This window comes from Otolemur garnettii, unplaced genomic scaffold, assembly GCF_000181295.1.
Source record: "Otolemur garnettii isolate 467f Iridium unplaced genomic scaffold, OtoGar3 scaffold00131, whole genome shotgun sequence".
NCBI lineage: Eukaryota > Metazoa > Chordata > Mammalia > Primates > Galagidae > Otolemur > Otolemur garnettii.
The window spans coordinates 357132-366206 of record NW_003852526.1 but is presented as its reverse complement, the minus strand read 5'-3'; the positions used below and the strand labels follow the sequence as shown (position 1 = coordinate 366206).

The 9075-nt window shown below is 36.6% G+C and overlaps 1 pseudogene; it reads left to right on the top strand.

Moving 5' to 3' along the window:
- LOC100946434 overlaps positions 1-1965 on the top strand; it is a 41657-nt pseudogene extending 39692 nt beyond the window's left edge.
- The last annotated feature ends 7110 nt before the right edge of the window (positions 1966-9075 follow it).

Genomic DNA, 9075 nt, shown 5'->3' with positions numbered 1-9075 from the left:
AAAAAAAAAATCAAAATCACTGCTACCCCACGTGCAAGTGGTGAAAATGAGGTGGCAAGAAAGATACTTCTCACTGGTAGTCCAGGTTCCAGAAGGTTCCATTCCAGTGACTTTCTGTGGGACAACAAGGATTTCAGGATCTCTCTGGACTACTGTTTTGCGGTGGAATCATGCTTTACTTCCTGTTCAAGAGCTCTGGGAGAGAAATTACTTGGAAGGACTTTGTCAATAATTGTCTTTATAAAGGAGTAGTAGACATATGGAAGTTGTCAACAAGAGTTTTGTTCGAGTGACTTCTGCAGCAGGAAAAACTCCTGTTGATGGGCAATAGCATCTGGTTTAATACTGCCCAGGGTACTCATCATCTCCTTCTTGCTGTACACCACAAGAAGAGGGACTGCTGGCATCAGGCAGTCCAGCTGAGGGATGGGTGGACTTTTCAGTGTTGGAGAAACCACTGCCAAGTTCTTAAAGGATGACATAGACATGAAGTTCAAAGATGTGGCTGGCTCTGAGGAGGTCAAGCTGGAGATCATGGAATTTGTGAACTTACTGAAAAATCCAAAGCAGTATGAAGACTTAGGGGCAAAAATCCCAAAGGGTGCCCTTCTCACTGGTGCTCCAGGTACTTGGAGGACACTCCTAGCTAAGGCCACAGCTGGAGAAGCCAATGTTCCCTTTCTCATCGTCAGTGGCTCTGAGTTTTTGGAGATATTTGTTGGTGTGGGCCCAGCTAGGGTCAGAGACTTATTTGCCCTTGCTGGGAAGAATGCCTCTTGCATTCTCTTCATGGATGAAATAGATGTGGTGGGGAGGAAGTGAGGAAGAGGCAACTTTGAAGGCAGAGTGAGCAGGAGAAAACCATCAATCCACTGCTTGTGGAGATGGATGGCTTTAACAGGACAATGAACATCCTCATCCCAGCAGGCACCAACAGGCCAGATACCCTGGTCCTCACACTGCTGCAGCCAGGTGCCTCAACAGGCAGCTCTTTACTGGACCATCAGATAGGAAAGGAAGAGCCTCCATTTTCAAAGTTCATCTCCAACCTCTAAAACTGGACAGTAGCCTGGAGACGGATAAACTGGCAAGAAAACTGGCATCCTTAGCTCCAGGGTTTTAGGAGCTGATGTTGCTAATGTCCACAATGAAGCTGCTTTGATGGCTGGGAGGCACCTGTCAAATTCCATAAATCAGAAACACTTTGAACAAGCAATTGAGGGAGTGATTGGTGGCTCAGAGAAAGAAACCTCAGGTTCTACAGCCTGAGAAGACCCTAGTGTACCATGGAGCAGGACATGCAGTTGCTAGCTGTACATGCAGACTGGATCTGAAAGGTATCCATCATCCACGTGGGAAGGGGTTAGGCTATGCCCAGTACCTCTCCAAAGAGCAGTACCTATGCACCAAGGAGCAGTTCCTGGACTGGATGTGCATGACTTTAGGGTCAGAAGAAATCTTCTTTGGAAAAATTATAACTGGTGCTCAAGATGACTTGAAAAAAGTGCTGCAGAGTGCATGTGCTCTGATCATTCAGTTTGGCATGAATGAAAAGGTTGGGCAAATCTCCCTTAACCTCCCAGCCAGTGAGAAAACTTACAGTGAAGCCACTGCAAGACTGATAAGATGAGAAAGTGTGAATACTCACTAGTGAAGCTTACAGAACAGCAGCTCTTATCACAGAAAAGAAAGCTGACTTGAAGAAGGCTGCTCTTCTACTGTTAGAAAAAGGAGTATTAGATAACAATGATATGGGTGAACTTTTGGACCCCAGACCATTTGAGGAAACATCTACCCACCTATGAAGAATTTGTGGAAGGCACTGGTAGCCTGGACAAAGACACCTCACTTCCAGAAGGCCTCGAGGACTGGACCAAAGAGCAGGAGAAGGAGAAAGAGAAGCCACCAGGGGAGAAAGTTGCCACTAGATCCAAGAAGGGCAGCTGCTCTAGCCCGTCCTGCTGACTTCTGTTTGAACACATGTCCTGGCTTTTAGAAGAGTGAGAGCACTGCTATGTGAATTTTAGCCAACTACTGACCCAGATGACCTGATGGGGAGACAAGTCCTTGACCCTCAGCCTTGGAAGTCACAGAAGGATGGCAGGGGACTTTCCAAGGGTCCCCAGGAAGACTCACAGTATCCCACAGCCTCACTGGGCTCCCAGATGGCAGCTGGAACAGCAGAGCCCAGCACCATCAAGGCTGGTCCCCATGGCCTGGCTAGAGGTGTGAAGGGCTAGTCAGAGACACAGACTCTGACCAGTGTGGGAGGGGCAATTTTCTCCGTTCATCACCCTCTCTTCGTTGCTATTCTCTTCAGTTTTCCTCAGCAAATGGGCTATAAAATGAAATCGGAGTCTGGATAAGAGTATTTTAATTTGACTTAATTATTTTATTTTGAGACATAGTCTCAAGCTGTCGCCCTGGGTAGAGTGCTGTCGCATCACAGCTCACAGCTCCAACTCTTGGGCTTAAGTGATTCTCTTTCCTCAGCCTCCCAAGTAGCTGGAACAACAGGCACCCACCACGACCCCTGGCTAGACTTAATATTTTAAAGATCATATCCAAATCACTCGTTGCTGTCTTAATGAATTACTTTCTACAGAGAGCTGTAACATATTTAAACATGAATGTATTATATAAATATGGTTTCTTTACATCAAAAATAAAATGTAAACATTAAAAAAAGAAACATGCACTAGAATATTTATTACGGCAAAATTCACCATCACAAAGATGTGGAATGACCACAGGTGCCCATCAATACATGAATGGATTAATAAAATGTGGTATATGTATGCCATAAAGTATTACTCAGCCCTAAAAAAGATGATAAACGAGTAAATACCTTTCGTAATAACCTGTATGGTACTGGCGACAATTCTTCTAAGTGAAGTACATCAAGAATGTAAAAACAAATAGCACATGGACTCACTATTAAATGGAAACTACTTGATCAACACCCATGTGCACATTCCATAGTAAAACTCAACAGAAAATAATGGGTGGGATGGTCCATCTCTACTAAAAATAGAAAACTAGCCAGAAGTCCTGGAGGCTGCTTGTAGTCCTAGCTATTCATAAGACTGTGGCAGGATGATCACTTGAGTCCCAGAGAGGAAGCTGGCTCTGAGTTCTGATGATCCTGTGGCATTCTGCCCAGGGCAACAGAGTGAGACTCTTATATCAAAAAAAAAAAAAAAAAAAGATACAGTAACAAATTTGAAAAATTGACAAATTGGATTAAATGTATAGACATTTAAAGTAATTATGTTATTCAAAAAGCAAAAAATAAAATCTTGATAGTCTACTATTAAAGAAATGTAATATATTGTTAACTTTCATGTATAGAATATATTCTATATAAATATAGAAGCCCAAATAGCTTCATCATTTAATTCTTTCAAATATGTAAGGAAGAAATAACATGAAGCTTATATAAAGTCTTCCAAAGAATATCATAAGGAGGGCTATTTGTTATTATTAGGCCAGAATCACTTCAATACCAGTACTTCGAAAGGATACTGACAATAAGGAAAATTATGGAACATTCGCTGTTATGAGATAGTTATAAATTTTATTTACAAACTATTAGAATATTTTACCCAACAACATATTAAAATAAAAATTTAATATAAGCAATGTAGATATTCACAGATTCAACACAATGATTACATACCATATAGCTTTTATTTTTGAAAGAAAATGAAATGCTGATTCTATGTAAATTCATAATTAAAAAAAACTATGGCAATCGCGAGAAAGAAAAGACTTTTAATAGTCTACGAGAGTACTGAAACCAATAAAAGGTATCATAATTAAGTCACCGTGCTACCCGAACAGGACAGGAAAATGACAAACTGATTGTATTTTTAGTTTAGAATAGGAAATCATCTTGGAAAAACAACATATCAGGAAACAAATGCTTATTTGTTTTTTAATAACTAGTATTTGAACTCATCTTATCTGGCATTGGTTCATGTCATTCATAAAAGTTCATTTCTCACGGATTACAGCAAAATGTGAAACTATCTTTTTGATAAAATGACTTGTTTCCCTTTAACATCAATTTTATTTTAAACTTCAAAATACTAAGAAGGCACAAATGTTTTAGGTTACCTGGCTGATTTTCACAGTGTTTGAATCCTGGCTTTAGGTTGCCTGTCACCCAGATAGTGCTCCGGGTACACATTCGTTGGTTTATTCCCTTTCCCTTCTCTGCCCTTCCTCCTAGTGGCTTTTCACTGAGTTTTACTTCCCTCTGTGCACTGTGTGCTCACTGGTTTGTTCCAGTTTGGTAGTGAGTATATGTGGTCTTTGTTTTTCTTTTCTTGCAGTTCTTCACTTAGGGTGGTTTTCATTTCATCACTCAGGGAGTAAGAAGGTAAATCTCTGAGTTTCGGCATTTTTCTTTTCCAGTATTTGCATTTGGAACTATACGTTTCCCTATGCTGCTATTTTAGCTGCAAACTACACTGTTTTATATAATGTGCTTTCTAATCATTAACATCATGATCTTTTCTAATTTTAGAAGAACATAGCTTCATTTCACAGCGTTTTTTATTTTTCTGATTATTAACTATTTCAGTTGTGTCTGTACTCTTTGTTATTAGAATATACAAAAGTTTAAAATCTTATGATATTTTTATTTATTTATTTTTTGCAGTTTTTGGCTGGGGCCAGGTTTGAACCCACCATGTTGGTATATGGGGCTGGTGCCCTACTCCTTGAGCCACAGGCTCTGCCAATCTCATGACAATTTCAAAGCTTCTTTTATAAAGCAGTATAAACTTGCTTTTGGTTAATATGCAATGTGTTTTTAAAGACTTTAAATTTCATTAAATTTGTGGCAATGTTCTAGACATGTCATTTATTAAAATTTAATTGCCAGGTTTGTTATTTAAAATTGTTATTCATGTATGGTATGGTTGTTTTAACAGTTATTTTATTGTAACAGTTGTTTTTATTATATATTTTTGTTAAAATCTACAACTATGATAGTGAATTTATTTATTCCTTTATTTCTGCCAGTTTTTTCTTTATGAATCTATACTATTAAGTAAACACACATTTAGAATTTTAGCAGTTTCTTGTTAGTTTTAAACTTCTGTAGTTAATAAATATTCTATATCATATCTAGTAATGCTTCTTGCTTTAATATTTTTTGTTTAGTATTTTTATAGTTATGCTAGCTTTCTTTTAGGTAATTTTTGCATAATATATTGTATATATCCTTCTACTTTTAACTGTTTCCAACATATTTAAAAATGAAAGATGAATATTTTTAATAGTATACAAGTAAGTTTTTATTTTTGACCATGTAGCAGTTTTAAATTTTACTTGGATTTATGTAGTACCTTTATATTGAATATAATTATAAAGATGGGGTTTTTCCCTGTTTTTCTCAACAATACCATTGACTTTTAATTTTATTGTCTTTATTTTTTCTTCTTTGTATTTTGCAGATTTACCAGTTTTATTCTTTTATTTTTATTTATATGCTATGCATTTATTTATTTATTTATTCATTTATTTATTGTAAGTTTCTTCACCCTTGATTTCTTTAATCCAGCATTTCCCAACCTTTTTGGCACCAGGGACTGGTTTCATGGAAGACAATTTTTCCACAGCCTGGGGGTATTGGTGATGGTTTTGAGATGATTCAAGTGCATTAAATTTATTATGTGCTTTATTTCTATTGTTATTACATTGCAATATATAATGAAATAATTAACAACTGACTATCTCGCAGAATCAGTGGGCTCGCTAAGCTTATTCTCCTGCAACTAGATGGTCCCCTGTGGGGATGACGGGAGACAGTGATACTAGGAGTGTGTTTCTACTGCAAAGCCTGCCACAGATGTAGCTCAATTGTCACTTGCCACTTACTGATAGGGTTTTGATATGAGTCTGCAGACAATTGATTTATTTTGGTGTCTGCACAGTCGAACCTCTCTGCTAATGATAATCTCTACTTGCAGTGCTCCCCATCAGCACCTCAGTTCTAACTCACATCCATCAGTCATTAGAATCTCATAAAGAGCAGGCAACCTACATCCCTCATATAAGCAGTTTATAACGGGGTTCACCCTCCTGTGAGATTCTAATGCTGCTGAGGATCTGACAGGAAGTAGAGCTTAGGCAGTGAGTGGTACATGTACAGCCACATACAGTACATGGCCTTGGGGTTGGGGACCACAGATTTAAACTAATAGCAATCATAAATGGCAGAACATTAGAAATTTTATACCCCATTTACCCAACTCTTACCTCCTACATTACTCCTTTCTATATTTTTATTACTACATATAATTTTAACTTTAATTGTGGTACCCCCTATGACCTGAAAAGATAGAGTTGGACCCCCACTTAGATTAATAGATTGGTAATTTATTTTACCTGCCGCAGGGGCTGCTGCTCTGAGAGGCAGTCAGCAGCCCAGAAGTAGGGGGTAGGTTGTCTTTTATAGGTTTGTGCAAGCATACTACAGAAGCCAAATGTGACTGGTTAAGTGAGGAGGGTTACAGCTCAGGTAGTCATGGATACAGCAATGGTTACAGTAGTGTAACAATGATTAGTACAGCTTTGGTTGACAATGGATATGGTTATACAACAGTAATTAATCAAGTCTCTGTGAGTTTCCACCATTGTTCATCTACTGAGAACTTTGGGGTTTTGTGAAACTTGGGACTTTTCTTCCTTGTTCTGAAGCTTGTCCTTGGCAACCCTAGGGGGAAGGAAGGGGCCTAGGAATGTGGCTGGGAAGGCCCATAGGGTGGGGGAATGGGAGAAGGCAGGGACCTGGGGGAAACAGGAGCTTACAACATAACAAAATGTTAATAATTATTGCTTTGCACCGTCAATATTTTATATTTATTTTCATGTTTATCATTTTGATGTTCTCCATTCTCTCCTACATTTCCATATTTCTATGCTATTTTAAAATTTTAATGTGGTAAACACATTTCCTGAGTTCTTAAATTTTAGATAATTTTTAATTACTGGGACGTTAATTTGACCTTTCTAATAGATTCCAGTTTTCTGTTGACTCTCCATCCTTTCATCTACTTTTCTTTCTCTCTTCTTCTCAGTCCTAGAGCCAAACACTTTCCTGATTTCTATCCCAGTAGCCATGTTTTTTCCTATTACTGAAATTCATATTAATGGAATCGTTTAATTCTACTTTCTAAAATATGGTTGTTTTTAACACAATAAAATCATGTTGAGATACATTCATGTACTAACCCATATCAATATTTTATTGTATTTTAATGGCTGCATACCATTCCAATTCTTGTATTACTGTGTTCTATTTTTCTTCCTTTTTTACCCTCCTTTTCATTGATTTTTTAAAAATGTTTTGTTATTTTGAATAATAATTCAATTAGCATTCTTGAACAACATTCTTCGCTTTCAAACATGTGCAAGTCTGTTCAGAAAATAAAAATGCTTACATTTTTCTTGAATAAACTCTTACAGAGGAATTGTTGGATAAGTTTATCATATGCTCAGTTTTATTATCACACCAGCGGTATATGGGAGCTATGATTGCTTTGTACCTTCTGCTGTCTGTGATATTGCTGCTCTTTTATTCTAGTAATTCTAATGACTGGAATATATGGCATTGAATTTTAATTTATCTCAATGATTAAAAATGGTAACATATATTATCATTTTGAAATAATTCATATGTTTTGAAATAACTCATGTGTTCACTTGAAAAAATATCTGCAGTTGGTAAGCAGAGTGTTTTAATAACTCCATTAGGTGAAGTTAGTATTGTTCTTTAATTCAATGCCTTTGCATATTTTGCATATTTATTACCTCATCTATTGAGAGATATATTTTAAAATATCCAATTAGAATTAAGAAGCTTTCTTTCTTAATGTTTATTAAGTTTTGCTCTTTATAACATGTTTTGAAGTTACATCATTTATTGCTTATATATTTTTTATTCTTGTGCATTACTTAGAAATATATTTTTTTATTTATTTAAATGTCTTTCTTATCTCTACTAGTATTCTTTGTCTATGGTCCACTATGATATAAATACACCATTAATTTTATTTTTTTTTTTAGTCTTTGTGGGAAGTGAAATATTAAAGAGTAAGTTTGCTTGCAATCCATTCTTTTTTTTATAAAGGAGAATGATCATGGAAAATAAAAAAGTCTAACAACACAGGTTAATCTTGCAAACTTGTTAATGACAAATCTGGAAAACAAAAGCATATATTTGCTCATGAAAATATCCTTATCTATGGAATACTTTTAAGAGGATATAAGTTGCCTAGACTTGTTTATGGGAAGCAATCCTGGAATCTATGGATTGCTAAGATATAATTCTTTGTAAACTATTAAAAAATTACATAATTATTCCAGTATAAAATGAAGTTATTTTATCACTGCAACTGTTGTCTTCTGTATGAGTGATGTGAAGCCCTGACATCATTTAGAGACCTTGTATGCTCAACTAAGTCAGAGCCCATCCATTGTGTGAGAAAGGACTCAGACAACGACACTGCTGGACCCAGACCTGCTTCACTTGTTCTTGTCCTTTAATCACTTGCATCCTTAAGAATTATTATTACAGATTTACCTTGAATAGTAAAGTGATTCTAGTTAATGTGTATGTTTTAACAACAAAATCATTTGGGGAACTTCTGTTTGCAATGCTATACTTTTCAAAATTCTTGTATATTTTTCACTTTTTATTATAATTTTTTTCAAATTAATATTAGGGAACAAATGTTTAGATTACATTGTTTTCAATTCAAAGGTAAACTTCAAGTTGTAGTTGAGCCCTTCACAGTGGGGGTGCGGAATACCCTCACATTGCGCACATCAGGTGAGATCTCGCCAATTGCCGTCCCTCCTCCCCCCTTCACCCCTTCCTCTCCCTACTTTCTCCTCTCCCTCCCCCTTGCTAGATTAAATTTGTGTTTTATCATGTGTGGGGGTCGGTAGTTATCTATATATTGGTTTTATATTAGTATTGAGTACATGGGGTATATATTTTTTTCATTCTTGAGATACTTTACTAAGAAGAATGTGTTTCAGCTCCACCCAGATAAACAT